General features: G+C 38.8%; 1 protein-coding gene and 1 non-coding gene across 2 annotated transcripts in view; both read left to right on the top strand.

Annotated features, from left to right (window-relative positions):
• LOC424998 (multiple EGF-like-domains 6-like) overlaps positions 1 to 14,986 on the top strand; it is a 163,006-nt gene that overhangs the window by 61,959 nt on the left and 86,061 nt on the right. The gene's annotated exons all lie outside the window — the stretch shown is intronic.
• Positions 1,929 to 2,041, top strand: MIR551B (microRNA 551b). Its single transcript, NR_035013.1, has one exon. It is a non-coding gene; the product is annotated as a microRNA 551b (primary transcript).

Here is a 14,986-nt window from a genome sequence, read left to right as displayed (position 1 = left end):
ATCCTCATTCCTTCTTTCTCTTCTCTTTCAGCCATGGAAGTGCATATTTTGGGTCTGGATTTCTTTGTAAAAATTAAGGCTAGCGTGTATTGCTGGAGATCAACGACAGTGTTGCCGACTGGGGCAAGGAATCAGCGCATGGCAATCATAAGTGGGGAAAGGAGTGGAGGGCTGCTGTGGTTTGGATCAGAGGAGTGTCTGGAGCTAAAAGGGTCATGAAGTTTATGCATTATTGACAGAATAGCTATAATGACTCCTTAGGAGCTATTATACAGTGATATGCGAAGGCCTACATTGGGGATGATTTAATTTATGAATCGTTTCCATGGTGGATTGCCTGTTATGTCAGACTGGCTGCTGCACTGTGTTCTTAATTCATTATGAAAGATTTTATGCAAAGTAATTGCTGTACAACAGCCACTCTTCAGAATGAAATAATGTGGATGCCTTTTCCCTTCCTAATAGCTCAAGCTTTTGTTATGTTATGAGCGATGTTCAATTTGTGAAGGATCATCTGGAAAACCTTTGCTAGGAAGCAGAGCTACTAAACAGCAGAGTTTCTGAAATGGCAAATATTTTTGCACGTTGAGATCTAATCTTTCAGATTTCAGGTTTCCTTCTGTTAAATGGTATCTCGTGTTAATTCACACATAGGTCACATATTGGGAATTCCTCATTCACAAATCCTCCAGAGGAATGTAGAAGCTGGATCTAAAATAGCTGAGGTGAAATTTGAAAGCAATGGATTTTTATTATTTTGATTGTCTTCCCATGCAGTCTTCAGTGACGCTCGTCATCCTTCTCTGCCTGTCTCTCCTCACTGTGCAAAATAAAGGGAGCAGTGCTTCTTCCTTAAAATGAGCAAGTCCTTTCTAACAATACAAAACAACAGAACTCATTTCTGCAGAGGTGAATTCAGAAGGGTCAGACAAATCCCATGCCCATCAGTAACTAGGATGCACTTTTTGTCCCAGGAAGTCACAGCAGAACAGAAGAGATCTCGCCCTTCTGACGCAGTGATTTCCCAGCCCAGGATACCAAACCAGGTCTTGCTCTGATCGCAGGGGCAGCATCACTCCTTCTCTTCTTTCAGCTCCAAGCTCCTTGTAGCCATGCATTCTGGCAGCAGGCGGTGGGAGCCCAGCTCTGCAGGCGTAGGGGTGCAGGGCCTGGCAGGAATACTTGTCAGCCCCAGCACAGGGAGCTGCATTAATGTGGTGCACACTTAATTTATTCTGCTCCTCAGGGGTCGAGTTGCAAGTCATTATTAAGAGAGAATATAAACACAGAAATTCAAGGCATGGTTCCAATAGTTATTATTATTATTATATTTTAAATCTTAATTCCTTCATTCTGCTTTCTTAATTCAAAGCATGGCTGAAATGGTAATATATTCTTTTGGGAAGCATAAAAATGGATTCCTCTGGGTTAAAAAAAAAAATCAAGCATGAGCTTAAAAATAGCTCAAGTGATCCTTTTTCTTTCCACTAATATGTCCTATTTTTAAAGCCTAGAGATGAAATCTTCAACATTTCTGCTTAATAAATGGGTGAATATCTTAAAAGTGCAATCCTAGAAATATTGTAAGTGGGTACGAGCACCTCTGCCTTGGACAAGATTGATGAGGTTAGCCTGACTGGCAAGTGTGCAGTTTAGATGCTAATAGAAAATAGGCTGTCTTGCAGGGAGAAAATACATTGCAGAGTAAGTGTGGAATGTTTATTAGTCCCAGTAAAGTGCAGTGGAGACGGTACGAATGATGTAAGAGAAACACTGTGCAGGAAATATAAGTCATTAGACCAGGCATGTGTGTTTCTTGGCCAAAACCCCTTTGTTTTATAATCAACCTGTACGGAGTTGGTGCAGACAGACATCTGTCTGACAATAGTCACCATCCTCATGTGTTAAGTGCTGTAAGGAGCAGCATTCCACCAGAGCTGCCCCATGGCTCCAGAAATCAAGGGTGGGTAAGACCTTGTAGGATAACTGGCAGGCGACCCATACTTGGTTTCAGGGGCTGTGTGGGTATCGTCAGTGGTGGTTATCTCTGCGTTCACAAACGTCAAGCTCACTTTTTGTTGGTGAAGGGTGGAAGCAGAGAGGATTTAAGCTCTCACCTCTCTGGTTCTTGCACTGGTCATAAATCAGAGAGAGGTTTTGTAGCATGGCAACTAAAAACAAAATGAAATGTATCCCTGCTGCAGAAGGTAAATACGAAGCACCTCGAATTCATTGACTTTAGCATCTTTGTGAAAAAAAAAAAAAGAGGAATTTTGTTTCACAACTGTGTCTAGCCTATTGCTTATAAATTCATCCTTTTTTATTTTACTGTAACTCTAGTTTTGGAGGCAGAAGGGAATCACATTTTTTGTGCTGTCCCTACTTTTTCTCAAAGAGTAGAAGATTCCTATTATGTTTCCTTTTTTTGAATTCTGGCTTTATACGCATTCCTTCAAATATAACAAGAAATACAGCAATGACTGTAAGTTCTTTTTATCTTCCCTACATAAACCTCTTCATTGCTTAAGCATGCTGGACAAACCTATTGAGTTTTCATTCACCACAACTGGGAACATACCCAAATTTCCATTTGTCATATTAGAATGGAAATTTCCAAAGAATGCTGCTCTTATGAATTGCAGGTGAACCAAGGTAAAGTCGTCAGGAAACAACGAGAGCCAGAGCAGCTTGTCCAGTGCCATTGAGGAGAAATACCGCAAATCCACGGTACTATTTCTCCTGGTAGTGAATCTGATCATGTTTGTCTGTATAGGTTCTGCTTTCAGTTATTCTAATACATCTCAGATTTGGTGTTCTTCAAAACACCTGGCAAATGGGCTGGACTGAGTAATCAGCACTTTGCTACATAAAGAGCATTTGAAGTCTCGTGCTTTGATTTTGGTTTCCCTCCAGGTACACAGAAGCATATGGATAAAGGAAGTGTAGACAAACACAAGCCTCTTTTATATGACCAGTTGTTAACAATAATCTTAAAACAGGCCACCTGCTCTGAGTATGCCCCAAAAGTCACCATCAGCGTCTTTTTAATCTAAAATGCTTAGAAATAAGAAAAACTTCAGAATGGTACTTTTATATAAACAGAAAATTCATGTATTGGAAGGCTCTGGCAAAAAGATTTTTTTTTTTTCCTTTAAAAAAAGAATAAAATTCTCATCTATGTATGCCATTTATCTTTATCCTTCCTAATTTGCATACCGGCAATGAAAATAACCTACTCCCCCATTCTTGGAATAGGCTTTTCAAGCCTGTCTCTTTTTTTAATTGCTCAATTTCCTTCTGGCATATAAGATAGAGTCTTTATTTTTTTTCTTCATATTGTGGTGTAATAATTTTCAGATACATGTCTTCTAGGAATATACGGTTTTCCGTAGTATATTTTTAAAGCTGATTTACTGTTTTTCTTTTCTTAGCTTAAGGGTTAGAGGCTTTGGGCAGATTTTAAAGTCTGTGTTTGATCTTTTTTTCTCCTATGAAGTTGACAGTTCACGGCAATCAGAGCGCTTTATCTCTCTGGGCTTTCTGCAAAATAAGTATCTCTTTATGTGAAAGTATATTTTTACATTTTAAACAGGGGCCATTTCAGAAATGCTTCTTTAACTTTTTGAAACAATGGTAATGGTAAAAGACAATCCTTTCAAAACATAGAAAAAACTAAGTTCATTCTCTACCTTTCACGTTATCTCAATATGGATTTTGCAGTTCACAGGGATGAAGGCAGTGCAATATATATGATCTGTTAACCCAAAGCTGAGTGCAGCGGTACTCAGATGTGAATATGGATGCTGGTCCTGGCACATGGCACTGGTTCTGAACACATGCTCTGGTTTAGCTTGGGAAACCATTTTTGATTATACAGTAGGTGGCTCTTTGAATTGGGCCCAATAAAAGGAATGTGTTTCTATTTACCAAGCGAACACGTTTGACATTCTTCATTTGAGTTTGGTATGGTGATGCCTCTTTCAACTGCTATTAAGAGAGCAGATCTGCCCTTCAGTTTTTGCACACGGAAGCCCTTTAGGTTTGGGTGTGCAGTAGTGTCCTGCTCTGCATACTGCTCTATGATGGAAATGCCAGAGGAGATGTCGATTATTGTTGACTGTGAGATAATACATCATAAACTTTGGGTATGGATATATTAAAATTACATTATGTTAACAGCTATTGTTATCTGTGAAACTTATGGACCATAGGTAACAATAACACATCTGAAAGTGCTGGAAATATGACTCCATTTTAAAAGATTTTTGTTTTGGTGAAGAATTGCTGGTAAGGGCTAACGCCATCATCTTTTCCCAGTGAAAAGAGGGAGAAATTTTGTGCTGCCTAAGTGGAAAGCATTTAACCATGTAATTAGCACGTTCACCTGCAAGCACATGAAGAAAGTCACAAGAATCCTCTGGGGCATGCTGTACGAATACCAATGCATTAATTAAAATCTCTTTACATATGTCAATGCTCTGTAGTTGGGTCCACATCTATCATGGGGCTATCTTTTTTCATAAAGTTACTGTGTACACATACAGCAAATGATGTTTATCTTTTACAGAACCACTTTCCTTTGGAGGCACATTAAAGCCCGGAGGCTCCTGGGTTTGTACAAAAGTCTCAGGCTGCAGAGAATCAGATTGCCCTTCCTGCAGGGAGACCCTCTGAGACACCCGCACGTTGTGCAGTGTAAAAGCAAGTCTGTTTGGGTTTTCCATCTGGCCTCTTTTCTTTGTTGAAACTACGAAACGTGCAATGTAAACACACAGTATAAATAGCCCAAACCACATGTAATCTATAAGCTTTTTTCTTGCGTTGGGCTTCATTGTTTAAAATTCTCTGGAGTGGAAGTTCCTAGACTCCTTACACTTGGTGCTGAATCAGCAGATGCTTCCCTAACATCCTGCTACCATGATCCATCCCACCAGGCCCAGGTTTTGTGGCCATCTTATCTACTTTCCGTCAACTTCTTACTCTTGCTTTCCTCTGCTCTTCTTAGTTATTCTCTTTTCCACTGTAACCTACCCCAGTTCAAAAAATTTACTGGTTTGGGACCCCTAAGCCATGTGAACCTATAGCAAGAACAAATGTTGGTGCTGTGGAATCCACATCCCCACCAGGACCAGAAACCAGGTAGTGTTGTGAATCCAAGGGACAGGTTTTGGGGTAAGAACACCAGCTATCATGTTGCTCAAGCCAAATCTCAAGGGAGACTGTAGCTGGGAGGCACGGCTGCTGGGAGCTCACCCAAAGGTATCTGTGAGCACCATGCAGCGCTTTGCTCCTGTATGCCCAGGTGGGGAAGAACAGAGTCAGAGACACACATTTTCAGTTGTTAATAGGCTGTACTTGGCTTTGCTGTGCCCCTTTAAGCAAGCCCCTCACGAATCCTATGTTGCTTTATAAAGTTTATAGTTTTCCCATTCGATTTGTTGTTGCTAGGTGCTGGGCGTTGTTTTTTTTTTTTCTAGTGTGCTTGTTATGAAGAAGCCTTCAGCAGGCTAAGAATATTTTATAAGGTTAGAAAATGGTGTTAAATGTTAATTAGCAGTTGCATAATCCCAGGTGGCATCCTCCAACATGCACTCGTCAATTTTTAATGAGTGTCACTCGTGCACATCAAACTCAAAATTAGCTTTCTTTCCCAAGCACTGTATTTGATTTTCACACTCGCTTCCCCTCCCCTTCTCCTTTGATGTTACTGACACAATATATCATGCTGGCATTTGCTTTGGTTTCATCTCCAGTGCATATTGTGATGTAGCTAGTTAGTTTATCTGCTACATATACATGTACTCATACTCATGGAAGCGTGTCTTGGCTTCTTTTGCTTCTTTGGTGTATCACGTAGAAACTTGAATAAGGGAAATTTGATGCAAAGGCATTTCAGCTTTCAGCCTCAGAATTAAGGGATATGTTCTCCCAGCTTCGCTGGAGGTAGCTGAGGGTGACCCAGTGACTTGAATCACATTGCATCCATTGAAGCTCTGATCAGTGGTGGAAGGGATATTTAGCATCCATAAATGTATGTTTATCCTATATGGGAGTGCCCTCTAACAGTAGTTGGATTTGGGTTTTTTGGAGGTGAAAGATTTTCAAAATGAGAAGGTTGCCAAGCCCAGTGGTGTCTGGCAGTTGTGCATGTACAGATGAAGTAACCTCATAATTGTGATTCTTGCACTGAGTCACTGGATGCTCTCAAAGCGATAATAGTGTTACCCAAACAGCTGGTATCAGAGAGCACCCACACACAGGATGGATGCAAATAAAGGAGCAATCAGGCTGAGTACAGCCATTTGAACTTCTACAGAGTCTTTCTTTTGACTCTCTCAGGTTGAACAGGTCTGTAGACTCAAGTCTGTTAACCAGCCTCTATGTAAATTGTGGAATGACTGAACAGAAGATTGGAGAACTGAATTTTCATTGCCGATCATTTCCATTAGTCAAACTCCCCCTCCTTCGTCCCCATCTGCCCCTGTTAAAAGTGCACCATTTCCTCCTTTGCTTCTGATTTTGATCACATAAATAATTTTACTTTGGTCTTCATTTTTCTTTGTTTTTTGTTTGTTAAGGGAGGACTTCTTCCAAGTATTGGGATGATTGTGTTTTGTTAAATGGAGTTGTTAGCTCACTTGGCAGGAGGCTTTGTGCAGACTTTGCTTTGATTTCCCCTAAGAATACCATGTGTTTGAAACATATTGGCTTCTTGACACCATAGTGCCAATGACCTCTCTTTCCAATAGAACAAACTCAGCTTTAAATTATTTTTATTAATCAAGATTTTATCTTTTACCAGAGATTGACAGTTTTCCAAAAGCTTTTTGACAGCTACTGTTGCATGCAAGAGGTGAACGAGAATTAGTGATTAAGAGTTACAGGCCTGATTCCTGCTGTTACTAACTTCAATGTAAATTGAGGGAAAGCTCGCTGATCCTCATGCCGTTACACCAGTGTAAATGAGATTACAATACAGTTGTGTATCCAGGAAAATGAAAATGTCATGGCAATGACTTGTATCCAGCTTCTGAAATAAATAGATCCAACAGTAGTAATTACATTTTGCTTTCGCCCTCTCTGCACACAGACAATTCTCACCAAATTTTGATGATCTGTACTGGAAATATGGATGATAATAAATACTTCCACACTCATTGCTGGTTTGCAAGAGTAATGTAGCCTCTTAATAAGAAGAAAGCAGTGAGATGATGATACACAAATCATTGAAATGTCAAAAGGCCTCTATATTTTCTGAAAGTTTTCTGCTTAAAATATCTGTTTTTTATGTTCGTCTTTTTCTTTTTCAAATTACAGTAGCAAAAGTAAAAGTAAGAGTACATTTTTGTTTTGTTTTGTTTTGCTTTTCTCAGCACTATGTAGATGCCCCAATCACGAACAGATCATTGCAAACCCTGACCAAGGAGGGAGTAGAGATAACACCAAATGGTGCAACAGCTGCTGACTCCGTTTCTGCTCTCTAGTGTAAGCAAGGATATAAAATATTCCAGTGTCCTAATTGAAACATATTGTGCTTTCATTTCAGCATTCTTATTGTGTGGGAGAACTTATAAGATCGTTCTAATATTAATTAAACCTTTTTGATCCTTTGTAAGAAAAAGTAATCCGTTCTAATAGGAATCAAGCTCTTGCTGCTCCTGAACTTGCAGCCTTTCCAGAGCCATCTGGAAACTCCAGTGTGGTAGATGACTCGGAGAGAGAAACTATTTTGAGTTTTTTCCAGTCTGGACCAGAAGTTGGATGTTAAAAATTTAATGAGATAGCTTGCTACTGTGGGAATTGGCACCCCACTGGAGTTTCTTAAAAGCTTTGAATAATAAGCAGTATCTATTAGGACTGAATTTAGGCTCATTTTGATACTCTGTCCACATTCCGATTTTCATAGTTAGTTTTTCAAGGGATTTGGACTGCTGTCCATTGAAGCTTTGATGAGATAGACACCACTAAAGAGGCTGGGTATTTCACACTGTTTATGTTGGTAGGTTATTAGACAGAATATCTGCTCACTCTGGAAGACCTCCAATTATTTCATGTGCGTTTGTCATCAAGCACGTCCTGCCAGGCGTTTACCTCCCAAAGGCAGGCTTAGTGTTCTGTGTCTGCTAAGCCATCTGCATCAGCCTTAAAAGGTTGTCTGAACTCTGACTCAACCTGGGAGAAAAGAGCAGAAAGGTGTTTTCAGTGCGTTACTTCTTGGTCTGCTTCCTGACATGTAATTATATATTTTCAAACACACATACTATAATATGTGAAACCTATTCATTTGGAGGGCATGATTTTTTTCCCCTTGCCTTTGAATTACGGTTTATTTAATGTAAGGTATTTTGCCTTCCAAGAGACAGAAAATTGGTTACTTCTGCCAATATTTGGAGTTATAAGCCGTTGCTTGAATTTGATGATAGCATTAATCCCAACGTGTAGATTGTTACTGCAGTTAAGGACTGTCATATCAGATCTAACAGCCCTTGGTATTGCTTCAGGCCATTGAGCAACAAATTGTCTGCAACAAATAATTTCTTGACACCCACCCCCTCCCTTTTTGTAATGAAAGGTATTATATTTAACATTATGCGGTCTTTTGTTCAGTTGTCACCACCAGACAATGCCATCAGCTCTTCAGTCTATGTAATTGCTCAGTTATTCCCTCTCTTGGGAATATTTCTTGGACAAGATGAGATCAATTGCAAGTATTTTGAAGTACTGGCAGATCTGTACTTTTTGGTATAGTAAAGTTCAGTAACCCCATAAAATCTGTGCATTAGTGGTTTTCTTAGTCCACGGCAATTTTTAGGACAGACAAATACAGATTACAGTCTGCTTTGATTGTCTATTTGCATGTCAAAATGAGGTTTTGTAAGTTCATATAACAGCTTAAAGAAAGTTGTGGTAGAGGAGGAATGTCAGAAGATGGAATTACTGAGGAAATGTTTATAGTTACTGGATAAAATTATTAAGTAAAATTGGGGATGTGAAAACATCAGAACATGACCCTGTTTTGAAGGCAGATATGTCATCTTCTCAGTTGCACTGTGTCCAGATCTGTTCTACTCACACTCTGGTTCTAGGTTATGTGATGGAAAGGGAAATAAGCCTGTTGTTCTGAATGACTTTATTCCCTGTTTGCAGTTTGTTCCAACAAAAAGAGGAATAAGGGCTCTTTTAGCCTCTTTCCTTGTAGTTTAGAGAAAAAAGAAACAACAATAGATACAAGATCTCAAGATATAACAGTCTGGATGGGACTTCCTGGCATCAGCAGTATTGAATGAACTTGCTGCATCTTATTGACAGACGAGGTCCCTCTTGCACATAAACAACATCCCTGTCTCTGTACATCTACATGGGCACAGGTGGAGCAAACATCTTTGATTTCATTTTGTTGCTCCATTGGAATTAATTTTGTTTCTCTGTAAATCAGCTGAGAGCTGGCCCAAATGCATCCCTGAAAATAGGCTGAGCAGCTGGGAGTAATGAGCAATTACACTGTGTAACGTCCATCCACCTGGAAGTGGGAGCCCACAGGAGCATAATGTTATGACATAAGGGAAGAAACCTGCTTGGTAGGTCTTTCCTTCTTGGCCCTCTTATTTAAAGCATGGTTGAGGGTGAAACAAATGTGGGATTCCAGTTACTTGTAGTGATCTGCTCCAGACTGGAATTAGTGCCTTATTAGCACTTCACAGTCACTGACTGAAGCAGGGTGAAACATGTAAAATGCCCTTTCTCCTCCTATCGTTAAGCCTGAGGAATTAACAAAGACCATAGAGAGGTTCAGAGAGAAGTAGTGTGGTGCTGGTACATTGATGGGGAGGTGCTGATTGGTACTATCCAAGGAATTTGCCTCAAGTAAAAGGTGGGTTGCATTTTTTTTATCCTTATTGTCAAGAGAAGTGGTTTTTTAAATTCCAGCTGGCTTAGATATGTGCTAATTTGTTGAAAGCTTTTGGTGATGCAGAGAGTAACTAGGATGTAATTTGGCTCTGCAGAACTTGAAATAGGAAAGTGAGAAGTAGGGGGTCTGATTTCCCTTTTAGGGTAATGTATCAGAAATAACTACTGAAATTAGTGAGCTACAGAAGTGTAAAATTTGGAGAAAGTGAAAAGCAAACCTGTTCCATTACCATTTTACTTGTAAACTCCATATATCTGATAAAGAAATCATTTAGAAATAATAAATATGCCATTTCTACAGTCACATTTCAGAGGAGAACTACACTTCAAGGGCTATAATTGTGACCTACATTCTGAATTAGTTGATAAGGCTGACCCCCCACGATAATCTCAAATTAAAATCTTATAAATTACCACTTTCTGGTAAGTAGGCTTGCTGTTATCATTTCACTCTGACATTTATTCTTTGCTGTGGGTCACTGCTTTATTACTGTAAGAGCTTTTGGCCAAGTGCTGTTCCCAAAGCACAGGAAAAAAGTTAAAGGTTAATTTCTTGCAAACTGTGAGAAAATGTTACTTCTCATTCATTTGGTCTTGCATTACTGAATTTGCATTCTTTTTATAGTATGTGTATTAGTATGTAACTAAAATCCCTCACAGCAAATCAACCAATAAATTACACTGAATTACAGTGCAGTAATGAATTGCTTGTCATTTGGTTTCCAACAACAATAACAAGAACTTTTCTTTAATGCTCTTGGCCAGACAATTAATGTATTCTCTTGTGGTGTAACTCTGAAGTCTGTGGAGTAATGCCTGCAGAGTATTTGGCCCAAAGGTTGTAAATACCATAACAGTTGCCTGACATACCTTTATCTGAATATGTCTTGGGCTGTAGAATCATATTAAAAAAAATTACAGTGAGAGCAAATGTTTGGATCTACTGTGTGCTGGGTCTTCAAGAGGACAGGCAATTTCCCTGGAAATGAGCAGCTGTTCCTCAATGGCAAAACAATTCTTGAATGGCCAGCACAAGGCTGGATGGGTTAATGCCCGCCAGAAAAGTCTCCATAAAGCATTTATTCACCACATAAACTCAATTCTCCTGGGATTTGACAAGAGGATGCATGTGGTGGATTTTTGGGGATTTACTGGAACACCTCCCTTCAGGTGGTGACAAGCCCAGAAGGCAACAAGGGCGATGCAAATGGATAATTGCCCTCTGAATGGATTGTATTTGATGTGAAGTTAAAGGTATTAATGTCAACTTTTCCGATGGGGAAATTCTTCAGCACGAACTGCTAATTATTTCCATGCTCATCTGTGATCCAGGAGAAGTAGGTAAACTAAAGTGTCATAACTGTGTGTTGCCTGGGCAAGGACTTTTCCCTGTGGAATTGAGGTTGTCCTTAAAAAACAATAATAAAAAAGTGGAGTACAACGTGAGGTTAATACCAGTAAAGATATTCTCTCGCCCACATACCTTTGATATTACTCAGTGGAATTTGGCTGTGTGGAATAGGACAGAAGGAAACACTGACACAGCTCTTTACCAGACAGAAATGATTAAAAAATGAATCATGGTTTACAACATGCAAGTTATCTCCGGTGCTTCCCTTAAGAAATAGATTAATAAAGTTGTGGCCTAATTAAATGTCAGATCTTTTTTGTCTCCTTGCTCATTTGAGGCTGACATCTTTGAGACTTCACCATCTCGGGGTTGTGTGTGGCTGTGGAAGCAGGTGAGATGTTTGCATCCTGAGTAGCTTAAGTGTTTTCCTTTTGCATGAGGAAGTAATTTGGCCAATCAATTAGTTGTTTACTAGTTGAGGCTGCAGGTAGTTTATGCTTAACATCAGGAAACATCTGTGTGATCTCTCCTGAGGTTTCTGCCACTACTCTACTGTCTAGCCTTAGTTCTCTCCAATTATTTTGGTGATTTTGCATTCTCCCTTTACTGCTGAGTTTGGAGACTCCAGTAAGTAGGAAATTAAATGTGTAATCTGTGTGTGAGGAGCATTCATATCTTAAAGGCTTTGCTTTGTTCTGAACTGCATAACTCTTACAGCAAGAGGAAAGTGAGCAATGCTATCAAAGATTATCCAAGGTTTACTTTGGTGCCAGTTGCTTGTTATTTGTAATCAAGGGTCTCCCAGGAAAAGCAGGCAAGTGACACATGCTTCACCTGGTACTGGGGGATTGCTGTCACCCATCCTAGGCCTGACACTGGTAATAGAAACCAAAGGAGCTCATCATTCCCAGTGCTGGATGAAGTGCATTTGAAAAATAAGACTGGTAAAATACTTCCTAGCATGCTACATTGTGAGGTGTCCGCATGCAGTAAGGAATATGTGTATATTGCATGAAAGTCACATCTTAATCTTCTGTGGCTTCACAAGGGTTAAGATATAAGTTGGAGCATTCCATGTGTCCCAATTCACTATATATCATCATGAAGTCTAACCCTTTGAGATTTTATTTTCTTCTCTAATTTGTAAGTGTATTTCCTGTATGCTTTCATCCTGATTCAGACTTGTATTTTGAATTAAGCTCATTGATGGCTGTCAGTGAAGGATGTATTTGCTGCTGCCCATCTTAAAAAGATATTTGAAACTCGAGCAATTCCCCAAGACATGTTGGCTCAGAAACATTAAGGGTTTCTGAATTGGTTCTTATTTCATTTGCAGTAAAATCACAACTTTTATCTTTCTTCAGGGAAGGCATGTATTCGCCAGTGATTGGATGAGAATATGGATTTCAGGAATAGATTTTATGGTGATATAGGTATGAAATACAAGAATTAAAGGAGCCACTGATATGCTTATAATAGCTTTAATATTAAATAGAAGTGGCATACGTTCCTTGTAGAACTGGTTCTCTTTTCTGATTCTTGTTCATGAGTAAAGAAATGTCAGTGAGATCATTTTGGAGTAAGTACTATGGCTTTTCTCTGCTTTCCTTGTATCAGGGTCTGGTTTGGTTTTATTCTTGTAAACCAGTTTTTTCTTATGACTCCATTAAGCAGATAAGATTTGACTGTGATACACCTTTACTTTTGGACTACTTTAACATTATATACATCTTCAACTTGTTCCTTGTACAGACCTACAAGTCATAATTTCTTTGCCAGTCTGTTGGACAAAGGGGTCAACTTGTTGGCACCGTCTGACTGAAGAAAATCTGTCCTTTCATTTTAGCCTATTTCCTTAAACTGTATAAGGATTTAGGAACTAAGTAAGGAAATACAGGGTATTGGATCATCTGAGGTTAGTGCTGTAATTCAAACTAGACTAAGGAATGAGCAAAGGATGTGTCATGAGCCTAGAACTGTATCACTTGGATGACAAGTTTATCAGTGCATTTTTGTATTGTTCGTTGATGCTATGCCTTAATTCTAAATTTGCAACTTGCAATGTTTAGGTGTTAATAAAAAATAATCCTTTTTTTTAACCACAGCGGTAATTAAATCTGTTAGTTAACTCTGATGGTTTAAAATCTTTGTCTTCACCCTATTCCTGAAAATAAAGCCGATTCCAATTTTGTTTAAGATGATGCTCAATTTTCTTATGCCTTGAAGGGACAGGGTTTCCTTACTTTCCTTGAGGTTTTGAGCCCAAATTGACCATAACAGGAATGGTGTTTGGATTTACTTTTAAAAACAGTGAATTGAAAAATCCATTCAGTTGCTCTGTTAAATATTTCTTAAGTGAAACATTGCAAAATAGTGACTTGTGGAATTTTGAGCACTATTCTCATAATTTGTGTTGGAAAACAGCTGTACCCTCTCTCCCCTCCCTCAGACTATCCATTGCATCCCAACTCAGATCAGGTCTGTTATCCATCATTTAGTAAGGGCTAGAGTTGTATCTCCAAAATGTTGCAAGGAGGTGATACTGCCACTTCCTCTATATTTGTATGGTACTTCCATAAGTGTATGAAAAGAAGAAATAAAGTTGTTTATTAAATGCAATATGGTCATTTCAAAATCTTATGCCAAGAGAGAAAGCGAGTGTTTCTCTGCAGAGTAAAGGTAGGAGTAGCAACAATGGGCAGCTGAGTGGATTAAGGAGAATATGGAGGGAATCCCTTTTTGCACTGTTCTACTCAGTTCTGCAGTTCCTTTCAATCCCTTGCTCTGGATGACTGTTATATACTTCACCGATAGCAAGGTGTATGAATTTGTCCTCTAGGTAAACACATTTCTGTTTTAAAGAGTGGTGAAATTGCTCCAAGATACAAGTAAATGACCAAACATGCTATCAGCCGCAGGTGTATTTTTGGCTTATTGATTTTTCTGTGATCAGCTATAGCACATTTAAAGCCAGACAAGAGAGTCAGTGAAAAACAGTAATATCCTCCACTGGCATGGGCTGGCTGAGTAACACAGCAGTTTTTCTACTGCAAATTCTGGTCTTGTAAGTAGCAAGGATATGATGGGCAACTTGAAAACAAAAAGGAATAAAAGAACAAAAAAAAAGCCAAGCAGTTCTAGCTACAGATATTTGCTGTTGGGGCTCCTGAGATGCAGTTTGACTGACCAGGTTATTGCTCTTCTGAGTTTGAACACACAGTAGTACTTTTGGAAATCACTTGTACAGACATGCTATTTCTCTTTGAATAATAACAAATTACCAGCTTTTGTTTCACTGTTGTGTATGCAGGGCAGTAGGATTACTGTACTAAAACTAAATTATTTTTCCTTTATTTCCTTAGCAGCATTTGACATGGAAAACAAGGAAAAAAAAAAGATTTTCAAACAATGGAATAACCATACTTCCTTATGAAAATACTAAAAAAAAAAAAAAAAAAAAAAAAAAAAGATAAGGTTTGTGGCACACTTTAATGCTTTAGGTCAAATGTACTTAATGTAAGCATAAGTAAAATAATAACTATTGTAATATTTATGTAAGGGACGTTTTGCTGTGTGCTGTGTAGCAAAGACCTGTGACCATTTTATGGAGATTTCTAGACCTTAAGATTTAGTAATCTTTTTGATTTGTCACTCTGATGGAATGAAAGAGCTCATGAATTTACTCTAAATAGAATTTTCTAATCATTCTTAGGAAAATTAGAAATA

This window comes from Gallus gallus, chromosome 9, assembly GCF_016699485.2.
Source record: "Gallus gallus isolate bGalGal1 chromosome 9, bGalGal1.mat.broiler.GRCg7b, whole genome shotgun sequence".
Classification (NCBI taxonomy): domain Eukaryota; kingdom Metazoa; phylum Chordata; class Aves; order Galliformes; family Phasianidae; genus Gallus; species Gallus gallus.
This window is presented reverse-complemented; position numbering and strand designations above follow the sequence as displayed.